At 39.5% G+C, this 19,915-nt stretch overlaps 1 long non-coding RNA gene across 1 annotated transcript in view; it reads right to left on the reverse strand.

The window, feature by feature from the left end:
* LOC110964601 (uncharacterized) overlaps positions 1–13,516 on the reverse strand; it is a 63,997-nt gene extending 50,481 nt beyond the window's left edge. Inside the window, exons 1-2 of the long non-coding RNA XR_007944685.1 lie at positions 13,269–13,516; positions 8,059–8,149 (exon numbers count right to left, since the gene is read on the reverse strand). This is a non-coding gene — a long non-coding RNA (uncharacterized LOC110964601). The remainder of the gene's footprint in view (positions 1–8,058; positions 8,150–13,268) is intronic.
* Between the last annotated feature and the right edge of the window lie 6,399 nt (positions 13,517–19,915).

Raw genomic sequence — 19,915 nt, forward strand, 5'->3', positions numbered from 1 at the left:
TGCCTTTTCTATTAACCTTTTCTAATGCACTACTTCTAAATGTGCATTAAAGTACATTATGGAAACACGGCTACTCACTGCCGCAGTAGATCAGTTCATAGAGTATGAGAGTGCATGTTTGTGTCTCTGTATACTCATGTAGAAACAATCTGTGCCAAGTGAACCCAGCAGAAATAACTGTGGGAGACTCTACTCCTCTTGTCAGCCTTTTTGTTCATTCAAAAATACAGAAAACTGCATGCATTTGTGTAAATGTCTGTGTGAGAGTAACGGACAAATCTGTGTGTTCATGAAACCGTGAGAAAACGATAGACACAAGTTCATCCACATATCTTCCTTAGTCTCACCAGCAGCTGCTTTGAGGCCTCCATCCAGTAGTACATCTAATCAGAGTGCAAATCAGGGAATCAATGCCATTATTGCCTGTAACTGAAAGATCTATTTCCATGAGGGAAGCCAATCATAAATGTCCTTTTTGTCTGGGGAGCTTAAAGTTAACTGAATAGCCATTTTGCACCTAACAATGATGTAAATATGCATCGGCTATTCATTATTATTCACTAAAATGCAGCTAGAGGCTACCATCCAGTGGCAGCACCATCTATAAGCATGAAAATCCTCTGACCTCTGAATGGAGCAGGGCAAGTGAGCATTGAACATCCAGGCTGGAATCAATATAGTCAGTACTTATTTGCTCTACTTCATAGTTAAAGGGAGTTTCCAAGGAGCACTAGACAATACATATATATATGCACAGGCTTAATGAAGTACAATTTTTAAAAAAAAGCCCTTAAAGGCTGTCATGTTTTGTGTGTGTTGTGAGGGCAGTGCGCAAGGAAAACTGGGGAATTATTGACAGAGCATAACAAATTACAACAGTGGTACCTATGAATGGGCCACATAAGAAAACAAAAGACACTGAAAAAATAAGCGTTATGAGGCATGAAATGAAATTGGGTTTAGGTTTAAAGCTGGCAGCATGCAAATTGCTCAACAAACAACACAAAAATGTACATCCAGGGTAAATGGTCATTAATTAGCTGACAATTTAACACTCTTATTCTGCCACCGGCAGCTGGTCTCAGTCGAACCTCCTGTTGCTACAAGCAGCTCCTGCTGGCACTGGTCCATTCTCAGCCGTTGTAGGTGACAGTGGTGTGAGTTATAGTTGTAATGATGAGGAGGTTACAAACCGCCTGAGACGAGGCCGTAGCCTGTTATGCTCACAGAGTAATTATTGTTCAACTTTGTTAAAATCACAAAGATTTAATTCTTTATATCAGCTCCTGTAGTGGATGTAGATTTATCTAAATATGTAGAACATAAACACTGAATAATCTGGAAAGGTCAATGCACCAAGTTACAGAAGTCAGGGAAGAGAGTTTTCAGAAGATCTATCAAAAATCTATGCAACAGTTTTTTGTGTGTGACAAAAACAGGTGTTTAAATAATTCCATTACAGACAATTAAGGGCTATGGAAGTCACTGGAAACTTTCACTGGATGGACGGACGGACAGACAGAGATAGACAGACAAAGAGACAGACAGACAAACAGATACTATAAGCACAATAATCTGATCAGAACTATATCTGTCGGTATTCTAGTCCATGTGTATGTTGATGAGACTAAAATATTTAAATAGCTGGTGGATTTACATGGACAGACATTGAGAACAAGGAGGGACTGTTATTTAAATGTGGTTATTTCAATGCTTTCAGACCTCTTCTCACTGCATGTGCCACTTGTCAAGTACAGTTCCAAACAAATGAAAAAAAAACTACAGAGCTAATGAGACCGTTTCTGTTGGATGCGGGTAACTTGTACTTTTAAAATCTAGATTGAGTCCTCTTTGGAACCAACACCAAATTTTAACTACCCATTAAGACAACAACATGATGAATAACCAATCTAAATCAGCCACTTTGTGGCCTGATGTCAAAAACATGCACTGAATCTAAATGAACAATGGTGGAGCATTCTAACATCTGCTCTACATACTCCAGTATGATTGGTAGAACTTAAAAGTTGCTCATGAATGGAGGCAGTGTTGGACATTCTTGTAGCTGAACTCTCCATCATGAACTGTTTTTCACACCGTGAAAACTGAAATAATCAAAGTGCATTTTTTGTGGCACCTTTAGTGTGAACCGTTGGAATAACGATGAGAGGCACAACATTCAATATCTCGTCTTTAATGCGTTTTTCTTTTTTATATCAATACAGCGTCAGTACTTAAATGTCAAAGCAATATAACTTCTAGATAACTATACTGAAGAATTCATATTTGTGGCCTCTTCCCAGCATATTTGCCCGTTACGTCGATAAATTGTTGGTAAGACTGACCAGAGGATAGAGATGTGACCAATACCAAAAAAAAAAAAAAATTAAAAACCTTCTTACACTTTCTTTAGAGGAGGATATGAATTATGAGTTGCAAAGTCTATTGGAAACTATAGAAAAACGGTAAAATATACCCTTGAGATAAAGTGTGTTAGACACAGCTGCCAGAGTGAATAAATCCTGTCAGATTTAGAGATGAGAGAGTCTGTGTGTCTGTGATAATAAGTGGTAGCTTGTAAGGTTATAAGGTCAGAGAGAGAAAGACGGGGAGAGAGACAGCGAACCAGAGAGACCGGCGTAATTACATTTGGTGGAGAGAAGACAGACGAAGGAGAACCATTTCTCTGGCTGTTCCACAGTATTCTGCTGTCATCACAGTGTGGGTGTATGTCTCAGTGATATAACAGCCTCAATTCAATATCCCAATAATAACATTGCACCAACATACACAAACTCCATTCACCAACTCTCACCATAAAGAAATCTATCATACAGAGATCAATAGACTTCTCATTTTTATGGTCAACACAACTCAAACTGGACAGAAGTTTATCTGCCTGAATTCGATATTACACTGCACTGACAAAACAGTACCCGTGCTGTGGCTACAAATAGTCTATCTTCCTCACATAATCTCAGTTGCAGTATAAGTTTACAAAGGCAACAATAAACATGTTTTATAGATCACAATAGCACTCTAATTAGTGAGCACTGCATGCTACTAAGCTGATGACGGTGAGCTTTATACATGCAAAGAATCAATATAATAGCATTGTCACTGTAAGAATATTAGCATATTAGCATTTAGCGTTTAGTCTTATGGTACCCATAATGTGGCTCTCACTATGTGTAGTGTGGGATTTTACAGAATAGATACTGCTGAGTCTGTTTTAACATCCCTCTCCAGCCACTGAGCAAACCCCTCTTAACTAGTATCTGTGTATCAAAAGTCATATATATATTTATATATAGCTTTTAGCTTAGCTGTCTCTCTGCACCGACACCTTTCAGTTTGTTGTGCATGAAATCCTTGAAGTCTGATTGAGACTTGAATCAATTATTCACATAATTACAATGCAATTTCAAGGTGGAAATGCTAACTTACTCGACAATGTGTCATGTAGAGTATAAAACAACAACAACAATGCAGACAAAGGCAAAAAGCTTGATTTTTACTGGAGGGGGACCTTTAATCATTTCAGTTGCATTCGTTACAAATCCTGTTTTGTCCATTACCTTTGCAGGCTGATCTCAATACCATAAACAAGACCCTCTGGTACTGTTGCTGTGGAGATGAAGCCAGTCAGAGGCATGAGTCATAACAGTAACAAATCTGCTGTTACCAAAAGTGGCATCATAGCTGCACAATTTTATTATAAGTGACACAGAATTTAAAAATGATATGATTTAAGTCTCAACACTGTAATCTTCAGCTCTCCGCTGCAGTTATCTGCCCAAATAGCATAATTTTAAGCTTTGTGACTGGATGTTTCATGTCAAAATGTGCTTTGGAAGTTTACTTTGGAAGTACTCAACTTCTTTCCTGAAAATTCTATATGGAGAAGCTACTACTTTCAAGTTTTTATCAAAGAAAAAAACATTTTGGAATGCTTTAGTTGCTTTTTTGGACTGATGACTGATGTAAAAGTTCAATGCTAAGTCGCAGAAGTACTCCAGCTGTGACTTACATAACATTTCCCTTTTACTTCTGGGGCTAAAAATAGCTCCTCAGGAATCTGAAGCTAATTTAACATTACAGTAAAGTGCAAAAGTGTAGAGAATAGAAAATACAGTGTGATATGACCACAGTTCAGGTGCGACCTCTGATGACAAACCAGTTTCACAACAGAGAATTTGACTTGCCGCGATAAGAAAAGCATGGCTAGAATGAATAACACAGATGGTGGCTCAGTTCCATCAAGTGTCCCAGTAAGCCATGACAGTCTGGACCGTTAACCAGCATGCACAACAGCAGGACCTCCTCCAAGATGAAAGCAGCCATCATAAATACATCTGTAGTTGTCCTGCTGTCACATGTCAAACTGTCTGCTGTGGAAAATGTCTATCAGAGTGACAAAATCCCAGGCCTAAAATGTTGGTTTAGATCGATGTTACAAATCAACATTCAGTCTCTTTTGGACCAATCAGTGAAAACTATGTTGCTTTGTTTGTGACCTTTAATTGCCATGCCACTGCCAGGAAAATTGATCAAGATGAGCAAATTGACATTGAAGGTGTAATTTTTCTGCGTTTCATCACATTCTGACGACTGGGCTGACAGACACACAGATAAAGGCTCCTCTCATGCCTATGTCCTGACTCCACAATGAAAACAGCTTAACTCTAGAAATAAAAAGGCTACAGTACGCTACAGAATGACAAATGACCCTTGCAAAATGAGCAATGACTCAGAATTAAATCAAATTAGGGCACTTTTTTTGTGCTGACAAAGTGACAGTTCAGCAGAAGGAACTCTCCCCCCAGGCTGTCCTGTTATTTGTCACCACCAGTAATACTTTAATAATAACAACAATCTCCTGTATTTATTTTTCATTTATCTAAAAGCAGAACTGACAGAGTGCTTTACAGTTGGTTGGTGAAACTGGACAGCAATGATTAAATAATGGTGGTTGAAATAAATAATACATTCAAGGGAAACTGTGGCATTTTGGGACACACTCTTGTTTGTTTTCTTACAAGCAGGTGGATCAAACAATCAATATCAATTTCCTCTCTGTTCAGTTTACAGCTTGGTCCAACACTTGTTCAGCCTCTCTCTAAACCAGGCTTTCAACAGTCTCTAGGCTGTGATATGGACGTGTGCATTGTGTACTTGTAGATAGAAAGCGAGACGTGGTATGATGAGCATTTAGGTGCAGTAGAGTGTTGGAGGTATTTACCTCACCCACTGGCTGCATGCATCTTCTCAAAAGGCACATCAGTGTGCTGCTGCATTTAAAGACCCTGTGCGGTCACAGTACACCAACAAAGGTGTTAATTATTGTACCTGATTAGAGCTCAACTCAGGACTGTTTGGGCATCTACAAGTTTGGATTGACTGAAATCTCTATGGCTTTGCTGCAGGTGACCTTCCTTACAGATAATGTAACTGCTTCCACCTTTAACCTGAGCAGGGGTGTAATTAACCCACTCAACTCAAGTCCACTCACTTGTAGTACCTGAAATCAGACCCATTACCACAGTTGTGCTGGGTCCTACGTTATCATATGTCTAATGCCAGAGTGAATCCATTTTGTCTTGCTGTTAGCTACTGTAAGAGAATGTGTTGTGATATAATTGTCTGAGAAGTGGGGCTGCTATTGAGGGTGTCAAAGATCAGAAAATGTATTGCTCATAGACTGCTTGTGAAGATGGATGTCAAGTATTAGTTTGTGGACTATGGCGTTAAAGTCTCGAGTTTGGTATGTGGCCGTCATCATCTTGCTCTTTTAAAACCAGATGTAACATCTGAGACATGGAACGGAGTGAAATCCTGAGGACACTACACACAATGATGCAATAGTAAGCTGTTAAGGTAACAGAAAAAATACCCTGCATTTTCATTTATTTTACTCTAAACTGAACCATAATTTACAAAATGAGCAAAATCCATCCATCCTTCAATTACCTTTACCTGTTTTATCCTGTAGAGGGTGGCAGAGGGCTGGAGCCTATAGCTGGGACACACCCTGGACAAGTTGCCAGTTCCTTATAGGACAACAATGATCACAATGCTTATAAGAAAAAAAGTGTTGACACTCGCAACTGAGACCATTTACTTATCAGGAAATTGTTTACTGAGGTCAAAAATCAAGTTAGAAGCGGGACTGTTTTCTCATAAGCTTCTATAAAGCCTAACCTCTGTTGGAACCAGAGGACTCGCCCTCTCCTGGCCACTGGAAAGAATACAGGTTTAAGGCTTTTGCTTCACTTTTCAGACCTGAAGGCTACATTACATCTATCTCATCATTGCTACTCTTTTTAGACATGGCTGCTTGTTCATATGTGAAGCATATTACAAAGCTCTCTCTCTCTATCAGGGTATATTCACTTCCATTGGCGGCTGGGTCCAATTATGTTTAACTTTTTACTTGGATCGGACAGACTGACCTGAGGTCTCTGGTTTTAGTTTAATTGCTTATGCATGTCTGGCTCTGGGAGGTTATCCATGGGTGCATTTCAGACATTTGGATTTGTGAAGACCTCTACCTTAATTGCAATGACAGCAACCTTACGGGCAATAAAAATACAACATATTAACAAGGCATATTTTTTGACTAAGCCATGTTTGGAGTTATATTTCTCCCCTTTTAGAAGAAACTGGCAGTTTTCACTCCCAATCTGTGCGCTAAGCTACTGTAGAGTTAACTTGTCCTCAAGCATCTCTTGGCTGAACACCCAGTGATGAAACAGATATCAATCTCGGTAACTAAATCCAAACACGGCAGCCAACAAGCTGTCAAACACCAGACTCTTCCATTAATAAAAAGTAATTTGATTTCAACATGTAGGATGGATTAGAATGATGTTAAAACACAGATTTATATTAAAACAAAGAGAAAGCTGGCAAATTGTCTTCTCTGGTTTGAGGTCAAAATAAGCCGTTGTTTCTCGTCAAGAGTTAATCCAGCTGGATTAGTTCAAAGTCTATAAAACATGACATGTGACTCAGTGTGTGTGCATCTTTTATAGCTTGTGTAAAGTTATGCTCTCTGGTGTGAGTGTTTGAGGATCAGGGGGAGGGCGTGTGTTCAGACTGGGTCAAAAGGTTCACGAGGTTCAGAGCTAACAGACTGGAAATATGACTGTGCATCTCTCGCCAAACTTTACTGAACCTATGGATTATGAATGGAGTTCAGTGAAGGTCAGCTTTACTGCTAGGAGGTCTCTACTTCTCCTGTTTCAGTGCAAGCAGATCATGGAGTGTGGATGCAGAGTCATAACTCAGACAGCACTTAGCAGCCAACTTTGATTGACCTGAGATTTCCTCTTCAAAAATAGTTAAAGGGAGATGGAGGCTGATAGGGTGGATGTGGAGTTGAAGAAATGAGCCGGCAGGAGTACTTCAAACAGAATTATTCCATCCTGTCTCATGAAGTGTCGGCCTGTCTGCAGACAGATAATACTAGGTTCCGCTGAGACAAGAGTACCATGCTGTTTTTCTTATGAGTATTGGGATTATACAATAGAATTTTGTTCAAAACTAAATTATATAAAAATTAACTCATACCGCAATAAAGTGACTGTAAGCAGAAAAAAAATCACTTCCAACGTCTTAAACTAAATGTATTTAAATCACTGATACTCATTACACTGCATATTTTGTTGATTTTTGAAGTAGAAAAAAAGGAAATAAGACCCCACAAACATTCAAAAATGAGTCCTTCTTCAAATGGCAACTTTTCAACAATTCAAGTTAAATAGGACTTATAAAAAAGTTTGGTCATCCGTCCACTCATAAGAGCTTCATCAACACCTCCTTAATCGACTCGTAGGGCATGTGACGCAGGTAAAGAACTGACATTAACAAATGATAAAATCTTTTAAACCTTGTGAGAGCCTTTTCAGTCCTCTCATGCAATATGGTATTAAAATGTGAAGGATGGTCACACAAAACACTGATATCATTTGGGTTTTTATGTGCAAAATTGAAAAAAGAACAAATAATGGATAGATAAATAAATAAACTGCATTTATGAACCCATACACCGGTTACCTTTCCCTATTTTATCCCGTAGATGGTCACAGGGGGCTGCAGCCTTTCCCAGCTGACATTTTCGGTGCATCTTGGACAAGTCGGCCGCTCCCTATCCCAAACAGACAGAGAAACACCATTTACAGCATTATTTTTTACATCTCAGCTTCGGTTTTTCACAGCAGTCTGCGACAGTTGAATATCTACAGTGTCTCCACAAAATTTCCCCATACAGTTAAACTGTACTCTAATGTATGTTTTAAAAGAAAGAATCCCCTGTCTAATATGTGATCGGATGGCTGAATAGAAGTGACAGTAAGACAATACAGCAAATGCCAAAGATGTGTTGATTTAAAATGCGCCTGTGGTACATTATACATCACAATAAAATGCTTATGTAGGAAGACGTAGTTGAGAAAGCAATTTAATTTTACAGAAACATTGTTTTGTGGATTTGGAGTTGTTTTATAAAGTTATCATATTTGATATATCAGTGATTTTATAACTTTCTGAAAACCCAGACTATGCATCTGTGTTAAGTAGGAGTTAAAATCATGTTTGGCAAACGTATTTTATGTATATTCTAGCATTTTTATTAGCTTACTATTAGTGATATCATTTTAATGTATTTTTATTAATTATTATGAATTCATTATGATTTTCATCAGTGTAGCACCTTATTGTAAGTGCAAAACTTGAGTTATAGTTATTCTTAGCAATTCTACACACAATATGTGCCCTACAATTTAGATATTATATTAGAAATTATGCACTATGTGATATCTGTACATATAAAAGGTGTATGAAGTCTATTATTATCTTTATATTCATCTTTATTTTCTTTTTTATTTCTTGTCCTGTTGTGTACGATACTTCACTTCTCTCTAGGTGCTGTATCATGTGAATTTCCCCAGTTAAAGCTCAATAAAGTCATCTTATCCCATTGTTAACTACTCCTAATTAAACTGAATTTATAGTAGAGGAAGAAAAGTGGACTTTTAACAGTGACAGACGCAAATCCCGCCATCCTGAGTGGAAAACATATACTGTTTGAGCTTTCCTGTGCCACCGAGTGCAGGCTGAAACTATGGGGACAAAACAAAACAAATGAGCAGTATGTGCTCTACTGTGGCAGTGGGTTACATCGGCTGACTCAGCTGTAATGAGACATTAATGAAGATGTTGGGTAATTTGGGCTGGCACCGGAGGACGGAAGGGGAGGGGGAATAGGGAAGGAGAGAGGAGGAAGAGGAGTTAAAGGTAGGGAGGCACCAGCTGCTTTTCCAGATGATCCACGTGGGGAGACACAGCTGTCCTCTTCCTCAACACTCTCCTCCCTCTCTATCTCTGTCTCCTCCCTTCTCTCCTCTCCACGCCACCCTTCACAAACCACTTCAGCAAAACGACTTTAATGAAGATATATTACCGCAACTAAAACGCAATCCATTGTTGCCACACAGATCAAGTCTCCCAACACACCTCTCTCTCTCTCGTGGTGTGAGTTAGACTATTTCCCTCCATCTCCATCACGCTGGACAGCTCCACGCTCTGTCGGTAATGTTTATGATACTCTTGAAAGGAGAGCTGGCAGAGGCTGCTCTCAGCGGTAAATAACACACATGAAATTAAATTGGTGAAGCGTCCACATGTTTATATCTTATATGTGGCAGTTCAAATACGTATCTATGTGAATAAATGAATGAAAAGCATGTTCTGAATACCACAAATAATAAATTCCACCAAGAGTAATCACAAATGAGGTGCAAAACAGCAGAACCTACACTGTGTACAAGTTTTATAAATAGAAAGCGATGGTTGGTAACCGTGAAGTCAGTGCAGTAAATGTAAGAGTAAGCACTTTCTGAAGTTCTAATGACAATAATAAACAGATGGGAACACACGTGGACGCTTCATTAATCTTAAAGTCCTAAAATATTCATCCAAAGTAATGTTGATGAAGTGCTTAAGTCTGTGTTGGCTGAGCACAGTTTAGCATGAGATGGCGTGTGCTCTCCTAAGGACATGTCAATGACAGCGTTCTCTGACTGGCTACCTTTGTTCATTATGCTCATGGAGAACACACTGAAAAAAAGAACCAGTTAGCTGCAGGAGGGACACTGGTTTCTTCATCACCTTTACCCTCATTAACTGCAGTATGAAGAGACAGAACCTGTCATAATATATCATTTCAAAGTGATTATTTCAGCTAAAAAGACACACAGACATGTTTATGCTTAAGATATTTGTAAGTGTCCAAGTAGCTATTGTAATTGCTATCATAAGCTTGAGCTTTTTGTCTCCAATCCAAACAAAGAGTCTGTAGTCCATCTGGTGGGACTGAGCTATTGTAATGTGCTTTAATGTTTGTGTTTGTGCATCTGAGTCTAGCTCAGTGTTTGAGTATTTAAGTGAATGTTTCTGTGCTTCCACTCAGATACAGCAGAGTAATAACTGTTTCCTGCTCCCACAGTAATTTTAGCATCCCAAGTTTAATCAGGATGATCCCAGTGGTTAACACAGACTTATCATCACATCTTACCTGCAGTGTCATTGCCGTGCAGTATTGTATTTTAACATAACACATATCCAAATCAAAGACCAAACACAAATAGCAAATACATTAAAGATGGGATGATTGATCATTAAATCAATTGGCACAAATTTTAGAATTGGTTTGATCTTTTTCTTTACAAAGTGAAAATTATCTGATGCCAGCATCTTAAAATTGATCATTTTCTGGTTCAATCCCTCCTCTGTGGCAGTAAACTGAGTATCTTTGAGCTGTGCACTGAACAAGACATTTTAAAACACCATCGTTGATTTTGGGAAACACCGATCGACTTTTTTCATCTTTTTCTGACATTTTATAGAAAACGCATCTCATCGATATATTGAGGCAGTAATCAACAGATCCATTAACAATCCTTAGTTGTACTGTTAATACACTTTATAATGGAAGAACAACTCTACTTCAAATTAAAAACACAAATGTTACAAGATGATTAACACCATGTGCTTGCAAACAGCCTTCAGTGTTTGTGCTCGTAAGGACATGAAGGTGGACCGGAACAAGCTGTTAACACAACCCTGATGTATTTAAGTTAATTAATCAGCTGACTATTTACACATCCAGCAACATTAGCAGCCATGTGGAATCTTGTTTCTATCCACCTGATAAATATCCAATATTCACTCACCCTTGGCTCTGTGTTTGGTCTTCTTCAACACCAGTAATATCTGGCTCCTTAGCAGCCAAAATGCTGCAGAGTGTTCAGCAGCTACTTGCTATCTTTGTCTGCCTGTTGTTTGGTGCTGGGCCAGCAGCACTAAGTGGGATTTTAAAACTGCTGCCTGCAGCCGAAAGTGGAATGAGAGTGGCGAGTGTGAACCAGAACACGGCCTTAAAACGGAATCAACGAGTAAAAACATGCTATGCAGCTTCACAGAACTAAGGGGAAAAAGTAAAACCGTGTAATAATTCTCTGTGGATTTGTCACTATGAGCAAACCCTTTCACATTCAAGAAGCCATGTTTGAGGGTGTTTTCCAACATGTACAGTTGGTTTGTTCATAAATTTCTACCTGCAGGGCAACTTTTGCGCTCATGTCAACATGGACCGTCACAGACATCTCCACATCATTTTCCACATGATGCACATCCTTGTGCACCCTCACAGCTATGCAAATTTAGTTCAGTATTAGCCTGTACACAAATTAGAGATTACTTTTTGCTACTCTAATGCCACTGGTGTGCTTTTATTATTTCTGAATTCTTGCATGTGAAGTACTCTTTAACGTTAATATAGGGCAGCAATGAGGCCTTGTGATTCATCTTTGAGCTTTCGGCAATTCAAAGTTTCCTACTATTCAGATTCAGTGATTTTCTTTAAAAAAAATATAGCACACAATAAATGTGACACATCTTGTGACAATTTGCAAATGGATGTAGATTAGTTAAAAGGGTGTTTATGAAAGCAATTTGAAGAACTAATTTCTCACAGGCAGAGCAGTCAAAATACTATTACTGACTGGCAGATAATACCAGCTCCTCTAAATTAAACGCTGCATAAATGCCTCATTAGAGTGAATTCAGCTTTTTTTAATGGAGTCTACTGAACAACATTCAGTCCAGCTGTGATGCAACGCCTGTTGTTAGTCTGCAACTCCCTGCAAAATATTCTTTGGAGATATATCTTCATAATAAATCACTAAAATAAAAAACTTCACTTTTAATAGCAGGCAAGCATTAAAGTGTTCTAATTTCAGTTACATGAGCTGTTTATGCTAGTCTCTTCTCGGTTAAAGCATCTGTGTCTATGGAGGAGGCATAAAACGCCATCCTGTGCACTGAGGTTTATGGGTTTTTGTATAAATTATTTCTTTTATGTTGTTACTGTATGTGTGTCGCTGCACTGTACATGTGCTATTTGTGTTTTCAGGGCATGAACGCTGAGTCACACTCCTCAACAAAAGTAAGCAGCCACAGTTGGGGTTGTGAACCATAGTTTAAGAAATCGGGCCTTTGAGGGATTATAGGGATGTTGACGTGTTTACATATCTTGACTTCAAGTGAGGGAGGTTATACAGAAGGGATCAGCATGCAGAAACAGTATCATCTCCTAAACCCTGTTGTTGTAAACTTGGCACATTTGGTATGGCAACACACACACGCATATATGCTGTCATATTTTCAGCTGCTGACCCAACGTGACCTGACTAAAGCTGGTGCTTGTTTTGCATCATAACTCCAGAGCCACAGACTGAGCTATATGCAGTCATTTTACAGAAATAGCCCAAAATGCTGGGAAGTAAGTCTTATTCACTTTCTCGCTAAGATTTGAAGAAAATCGATGCTGCTCTCATATCTGTCCGTTATAGGAAGCTCCAGCCAGCAGCCAGGTAGCTTCAAAAAAAGACTGAAGGAAACAGGAAGCTTGCCTTTGTACAAAAGTAACAAAATCTACTTTCAGGTGCTTAGAAAGCTCACCAGTAAGCCTGTTTTTCTTATATTTAGATGGATCTGTCAAAAACAGCTGAATAACTAAAAAGAGATGGAGAACAATAAGTAGTAAAAGACCGGTGGATACTGTCGCTCTGCATGTCACGGTCTCCGTTGTGCCTCCTGTTCTTTCCTTATATTTCTAACATTTTTCCATCCCCTGAGTCTCTGGTGTTCAGTTACCAGCCTCGCTTTCTGTTTGTGTATATGTTTGTGGGCGTGGTGCTCCTCACCTCCTCTTGGCCTCCTGATGGATCATCAGCCTACACACCTGCCTCCCATCCACTCAGCAGTATTTCAACCCTTGCTTCAGTCAGTCAGTGGGGCACTAATGCCACATGGCCGGCTTGCGTTTCCACTCGTAGATTATCATTCCTGCTTCCTCTTCGCCCGCCTGCCTGCTTTAACCTCCCTCCACTCAATCCTTCCTCACCATGTCACGCTCACTCCTGACTGCGCCTCCCTGCTCTGCCCTCTCCAACCTCCAGCTCGCTTGTCAGTAATCCAACCTCCACAGCCTCCTTCTGTCTCAGCCCACTCCACCAATCTCCATCGTGCCTCCTGCCTCGGCCCACTCTGACATCAGCTCCTCTCAGCCCTCCACCTTTACCTCTGTCCAAATTCACCTCTGTTCCCACTTCTGTGAACTGTTCCTCCTCAGTCTGTGTACTGCATTTGACAACAAGCTTCTGAGGTGAGATAAAAAAGATTCTGCTTAACTCAACACTTAATGTACAGTGATGTGAGAAATATCAGTCTTCCCATCTGCATATTTGATGACTTGATTGCATAATATTTCTCATTAATGCTAGAACCTTTGTGTGCTTTATGTGTTCAGCCAATAAGGATGAACTCAGTTGAACTTATGGGGGCTGCATAAGGACTACAACCTCTTCAGTGACTCATGGAACACCAGGGTACTCCTTGAAGGGGTTACTACTTATACTGTAAACATCCTGAGCTCCTGCTGCACTCTGTACAGTCAGATGAGGATGACTTAGCCCCCCCGCCGGCCCACGCAGGTATGAAAACACACACAGAGAATCCTCCTCTGGACACATTTGGCATTTTTAAACCTTTGCTTAAGCAGGAAAATGATTTAACAGCAGATCCTTAATTGTAACTGCCTGAGGGAGGAGATGCAGAGGAGGGGAGGCTCCAGACATTCAAACACTGACGCATTGGGAGCTGCCTGGTGTGGTGAGTACATGAGTCCAGAGCTGATGCTCACCGGCTTGCTCAGGGGCACTTTGAGGGCAGCAGAGGGGGAGAAAACACGGTTACTCATCTGTCCTCCCACACACCTTTTTTTTTTTCCAGCCAGTCTGTGAATTCAAGCCAGAAACCAAAAAAGGTTCTGCAACCTTTGGGCCGTCATTGCTCCCACCTCTAAACATGTAGGCAGCTGTACCTTACTTGCAGCATATCCTCAAACTACGACAAAATGTCAAAAACAAACAGAAAAATGTTGCAAGTTCCGGACTAATGTCACTAGCACGTGGTTTTTAATGACCTGAGGGAGAGACATTTCCACATCAGTGCATTTACAGTATAGTTGATCTTTTCTTGTGTGATACCTTATGAACTGTTTGGTACCTGGCATGAGCTGTGGTCCAGTCATGTTTACAAGAACCATCTACAAGATGCTCATGGTGGTTCACCAGGCACTGAGGTCTGACAGGCCCATCGTCAAAGTGGAGTTAGAGTCTATGGTCCTGTTATCATTCATATCTTTAGAGAGAGACACAAGATGAATGACAAAGTAAAAATTGAAATTCCCCTTTGTGATTGCTGCTCAACTGCGACAAAAAGAGGAAGCACTGATTTAGGTGGGTTAAAGAAGGGTACAAGGTCAAAATCAGCATTACATTTCAAGGGCCTCAGATCTCTGAGTTCCTTTTATGATAAAATCGCTGTACCGTATTGACATGAGTGCTTTGTGATCTCCACTCTCATTTCAATTCTGCTTTGTGTCACAAAGGAAGGAGCACTCCATCTGACTCTGTAGTGACTTTTACAGCAGTGTCGTTTATAATATATTTCTCATGATGTGATGGTTTGTTTAACTTCCCCTCACAAGTTCAACAGCACAGCTTCTCTGACTTCTACTCAAAAGGTTATATGTGCCACTACACCTCGGCTCAGATGGAAAAGGCTGTCAACTATTTATTTATATTAATTTCCTGGAGTCTTACCATAATTACGAAAACAAATCTTCAACCTAAAACTGAATGATTTACATTTTGGGGACTTGCTTTGTTGCCGATTTCATCCTTATTATTTATAGATTAGAAATATAATCAGATTGGTTGTAATTTCACATGTTAACTGATGCTGGTAATATTAAGGATTCTAATAATGAACAGCAGGGCAGCTCTAGATTTAATCCTTGTCTCTGATTGATGAACCATGCTCTGATCATAAGTGTGATTATTCATGTAATCACTTGTGGACTGCTCTTGAAGCGTACTTATGCATTTCAAAAAAAGTAAGTAGCATGATAAATGTGTGCCTCTTCTCACACTTCTTTCTAACACCCAAGTTGGCACTTCACAGCTTTCTAAACTGCTGGAAATTTGGTAAACACAGATCCAGGCCAAAATTCAACTTGACCCAAAATAATACAGTCAGTAAGCAGCATACGGAACACATGATATTACTGCAGAGCAAAGTACAAATCCAGACATTATTTCTGAGGCATAAAGAGACTGAAAATTCTCCAGTCCATCCCTACAAATGCTCGTATCAGCTGCCACCCAAAACCTCAGGCTAATGGTTCTCTGCCAAGTCCTAAGTCTTGCATAGAAAAGCAAACATATTCAGATCCCCATAGAAAAAACCCTGCAGTAAAGTCAACAGACACACATCATATATCCACTAGCAGCTCATTCTCATGATGTGGAGTTCATTTCACACCTCTAAATACTCTTACAACTCTTGCTGGTTGAGCTCTTGCTGGCAGACCTGTAAATTACTGAGCAGCAGTAGCTGCTGGCTGAGCCACGAGCCTGTCCTCTTCCCTGATACTAACTTTAACAGTGGTAATACCAAGCTGCACTATGCAGCTCTGGGATTTCAACCATAAAATTTGTTTTTCCCAATGCCTAGTTTACCTGTGTTCACAGTGTTTGTTTGTGTGTCCTTGGCTTGTTTGTGTATTTTTGTATATACCCACAAACTGAGCAGTTTTGCAATCCCACTCACAGAACAGCAGTAAGAAATTGCTTCTGTTGCTTATCTAAAAGCAGTGTAATGTTGTTTACAAAGCAGACATCAGATACTTCACACATCACTGTAAATGTGAGTATTAAACGTTAACGTGATTACAGCATTTCAACCATGTCCACAGCTTGATGAAGAATGTTCAGCTTTGCAGTCTTAGGCTTTGACAAAGAAGTAATCATTCCACCAACATGCTCATCATATAGCAACACGACCGCTTTGCATTTCCTTTCATTCTGCTAATTAATATTCTTATAAAAATTCCACTAACACAACAACAGCATCCCTGCTCAGACCCGCTCATTAAAAGTTGTCTGTATGTTGCCATGGCGAGGCCTGATAACACATTCATTGTTGTGGTGTTGCTATGTTAATGTTCCCTTACAAGAGCTTCACAGGCCTGTTAACCGCTTACAACCCCATTAGCTGTCCTGAACGGGTGGCAGTACACTCAGAACGCAGATAATACAGTGGGAGGAGAGAAATAACAAAACATAAAGGTTTACTACACATCCATGATCAGCTTAAAGCAGATTTACAACACATGCAGTGATAAGAGTCTAAATGAAAACTAATGAACTGTTTAACAATGCACCTCCTTGTGTCTTGCTAGCAGTAAGATGCTGATTTGGACTGAAAAAGTGTCGAGAAATTGGCCCAGTTGGGCCAGTGCCCAGTAATAGTTTCCTGACTACTATTTCTCACCCAGTGACGCTGTTATCTTTCCTCTGCAATCAGCCCACTCTCCACTTTCTTACGTCTTTTTAACACATCAGATTGTGTGCCAGCTGAGAGTTAGTCAGAGCATAGTGTGGTGCATTTGTGGGGGCTGCTGCTTTGAATTACAAAGGAAAGAAAAGCATCAGTTACCCATTAGGTGAAAATGATGAATCCGTTTTGATAAGGTTTGGACCGTTTGTCAGCAATAAGATGTTCAGAGCTGATGGATTATTTGAGGCAGCAACATTTGCCACATGTACATGCCAGTAATCAAAACGAAAGCAAAAAAAGGTGGACAGCAACACCTACGTTAGCTTGGGTGACTGTGAAATGACCATCCTCAGTGAACAATGCATTAATAATAAATACGTATTCTATCTATAATTAAGTGGCTACTGCATTGCCTTACTTTTTAATGCTGGGAGAACAATTCTGCAGGGCAATTTTGAGGAGACGGAGTTGAGACATTTATATTGTTTCTTATATCCAAACTAAGTAAATCCATTCATCCATTCAATGCTTTAAGATTTGGAAATAACCTGTTCTTATTTTCATATTGTGAAAGATTTTGTCAAAGCTGCTGGAGTCTTAGAAATATACATAAGGTCTCCTTTGGTGTTGGTGCCAGCTATGTCAATAGATGGGTGGCACTAGGTTCGTATCCCAAGCTGGACCACTGATAAAGTTTCTTCAAGGCTGAAATCAAATATTTGTAAAGTTAAATTTAATTAAATGTCATTCATTCACAGTATGTAATAGCAGGGAGCCTGTCATTCCTACCTAAGCTTCCTTATTAAGGTTACTATAGCTTAATATGTACAATAGCAATCGACGTATCAGAGCATCGCATGCCAGTAGGATGCTCTTCTCTGAAGAGAGATCAATTATTGTTTGTCTCCACTTCTGCAATTATATTTGCTAATTCTTTCTATTTTCTTAATCTTTTGACTACAAGCAGGAATAGGTGGCTGCATCACAGATCAAGTGGATTTCATGTATTTTATTGATAATCGGTAAATGAAAATGATGATAATTTAACTAGATAATCAGCCACTCCTAATTTTTTTTTTAGCTCAGCCTTAGTTTTTCTTACTGGTTGTTAAGTTTTGGTACCAAAATTACTCAGTTAAGTCCAGAAGAAGATCATAATTTGGGTTAAAATACACCCTTTCACACCATAAAGTAAGGCAAACAAAACAAGCCAAAAAAAAAGCTGTTTAGTCCATTTCTGAAGTTTAGTGACTTTTAGAGGTTTGTTGGACAACCCTATGTGTTAGGGTTAGGGTTAAGGTTCAGAAATAACTGTAAGGAGTAAGTTGTGCGTTCTATTGCGACAAGGATGCTGCATGTAAAAAGTGAGGAATGAGACTGGGCTCATAGTTTTGAGTTCCATCGCAGTATCAGCTTGCATCCAAAACATGTGCAGCTCAATAAAACAAAGAAAACAAAGCAGACAAGTAAACTTAACAACCCAGCAAACAGTTTGAATATTACAGCAGCATCTCCAAAAGGGGGTTTATCTGAAACTATTAGATATTGTTTGATCTGTCAGATATTTGCTTTTCATTTCATCATGCTTACATCCTGCTAACATCATCTGTCAGAAACAATAGACAGTCCCAGTAATGCGCAAAACCAATTCAACCAAAAAAACAAAACACCTTTGCTCTGTGAAGCCATGTATCTCATTAACAGAGTCACAGTTGAAAGCCCTTACTTTTAAGCTGGTGATTCAAGAGGAGATTGCAATAATAAGGTCAAGGTTAAGGCAAAGTCTGAAAGCTGCTGATAATGAGTCAAAATCCATCAGTGAGAGATATCTGGGATGACTCTCACCTGATTAGTCTCAGCTGGTTGCCGCTGGCTGAGCTTGGTTTGTCCAAAAGCCAATTCAACATGTGGCACCATGCTGTTCTGTACAATTATTTTTGAGAGTCATGAGTGACTGATTCTATACCGAGTTGGGAATCGCAGTCTGAAAAAGTCATTATTATAATGCTGGAGTTATTTCTTAATTATTAGCATCTCCGTGAACCTAAATACAGATTGGCGTTATGGTCAACGGCAGACTCATGGGGAAGCTGATGAGCACAGGAAGTTGATTTGAAGCAAAGCAAAAATGTCGAACAAGCTGTACATGAAACAGAAGAAGAGCACGAGAGAGAGTGACTGAGCAGAAGGCGTAGCATTATTTTTGCATTAGGCTGTGGATTGTAGAAACATAGAACTGCTTGAGACTGAGAGAAACCCCCTAATATGCTGTCATCTCATTTCTTTACAATATCTGTTGTGGGAATAAAACACTCTAAAGTTGTGTCTGGTTTAATTTAGGCATCTTCAAATTAGGGAAATGACTGTGGTTACTGACTGGCTCTACTTTTCCTGAACTCCAAAAGCCCAGAGTCTGAACCGTAAAAAGGTACAGTGTGTTTTTGTAGCTGTCACACATCTAATGATGAACGAGGAACTATTCTGGTGCCTATAGAGCCAAATTGCACTGCAAATTCAATTAGGCAGAGACAAATTCTTCAGTGCTTGTCGTTTTCTTTGTGTTTACTTTGTGACTTATATTTCATGCTGTGTCAGAAATTGCAAAATGTCGACTCATGAGCTGAGTCTAATTGCTTGTATTCACTGATCTTGGGAGCAAATTCAGCAGTATGTCAGCCACAGTAAAGATTTTTTAATTTTTTTTTGAAAATAAAGTAAGTGCAGGAAATCTGTGAGAAACACAAAGTGTTCTCCCTGACCCGTTTTTTTCTCTTTTTTTTGGGTGTAATAAGTCAATTTGAGGTTTGCCTGAGGTGGTCGAAGAATTTCCTGCAGTACATTACTTTTGATTTCAATGCTTCTGATCATGAAATTTCATTTCCATTTAAGAGTCAGTGTACCCGGTGCTTCACAGTACTTTGTGTCAATTTGGTGTGAACCCCGTAGC

This window comes from Acanthochromis polyacanthus, chromosome 10 (assembly GCF_021347895.1).
Source record: "Acanthochromis polyacanthus isolate Apoly-LR-REF ecotype Palm Island chromosome 10, KAUST_Apoly_ChrSc, whole genome shotgun sequence".
Lineage (NCBI taxonomy): Eukaryota > Metazoa > Chordata > Actinopteri > Pomacentridae > Acanthochromis > Acanthochromis polyacanthus.